Raw genomic sequence first — 1,736 nt, forward strand, 5'->3', positions numbered from 1 at the left:
TTTAAAGGGACAAGGTTGCTAAGTGACCTACACAAACTTCTAACAATAACTGACGATGAACTGTCTTGGACATAGTGCAGAGAATAAGAGAGTCACAGTTAAAGGGAGATAACTAAGGAAAAGTCCAACTAAGGTCTAAACAATTAATTAGTTAGCGCTTGGTTGATGAGGGAACAATGTGAGTGTTTTGACGAGAGAATTGTATTTATTAAGCCTAATGTTTATGTTTCGACATGAACATTTGTAAAGACTTCTACCAGAGATGCGACTTCAGCTAAAACTTTGACGGATGAATCTAAGCAGCCTAAATCTTTTGCTGAGAAATCAACAGAATTGGAAACTTCTGCTAAATCTAAGAGTTGGTGGGGTACGTGTGTGGATGGATTAATGTTTGCAGGTAAATACACCCTGCTAGGTATTTTACAAGCAGCGCCAACAACAAAGGTTTATGAAATTGCTGCAAACTGCTATTGTACAGAAGCAGACATTCCTTTCTGAGAAATTGTTCAGAAAATACTAATGCACCGTCATATAATATGAATATAATATAAATAGATCTCAATGTGGCATGGCAGCGCTCTAGTGGGGAAGCTGGTGTGTGAGACTGAAAGGTTTTAGCTAGAAGTAGTTGGACTCACCTCGACACACTTCTCTGGCTCTGGAAACATTCGCTTGGATAGGGATTGGACACTCATTCACACTGGAGTTGCCATTGCTGAGAGGCACAGTGCAGGAACGGGCATACTTGTTGCTACCCCATCTTGGTAAATCTACTTTGGAGTTCAAACGTTGAACAACACGGCAGGATCCCTCCTCTTTCGTGAGGGAGGATAAGTTTGGCTGTTTGTGCAAACAGTAGTTCAGATTACTCAATCGTTTAGGAGTCCTTGGAGAGAAATTTCCATTTTGTACTAGGGAACTAGTGAGACCTAGAATAGATATTTTATTTTATGTTGTTGTTTCCTCTCATTTAACCAAGAGTTATTTGTTACCTTTCGACCGATGCTTTTAATTTGAAAGGGTTTTTAAAGGGACCAGGTTGCTAAGTGACCTACACAAACTTCTAACAATAACTGACAATGAACTGTCTTGGACATAGTGCAGAGAATAAGAGAGTCACAGTTAAAGGGAGATAACTAAGGAAAAGTCCAACTAAGGTCTAAACAATTAATTAGTTAGCGCTTGGTTGATGAGGGAACAATGTGAGTGTTTTGACGAGAGAATTGTATTTATTGAGCCTAATGTTTATGTTTTGACATGATATAGCGTTATTATTTGATTAACTGTCAAACAGTTGAAACAGTTGGAATACTTTTAAGTTCATTTGTAATATAGAAATGTTATAATTAAATACATGTAAGGTAAATTTAATGATATTACATAAAGTACGGTTTATAGGTTAAGGTGTAAAAGGTTAGAAACAACTAAGAGTTACTAATAGTATTTTATTTGTATGTTTTATAGCTCTTACTTTGTTCATGTACAAAGGCTGTTTGAATAAAGAAATGTGAACCATCAGTTTGAGAGACCATTGTTTCAAACGGGACCTACAGGGTGTCTTGACTCTCTTCCTCTCTGGTGCTGGTTCTTCTATCAATCCTACATCGTGGCACTACGCATGCTCAGCCCGATAATAGAACACACGCTTTGTATACAACAGACAGCTATCTTGACGCACAAAGTTTGGAAAAAGTGACGTGGCAGCACAGATCGTCAGAACCGGTTGTCATTATGAC

This window comes from Poecilia formosa, unplaced genomic scaffold (assembly GCF_000485575.1).
Source record: "Poecilia formosa unplaced genomic scaffold, Poecilia_formosa-5.1.2 Scaffold1392, whole genome shotgun sequence".
NCBI classification, from domain to species: domain Eukaryota; kingdom Metazoa; phylum Chordata; class Actinopteri; order Cyprinodontiformes; family Poeciliidae; genus Poecilia; species Poecilia formosa.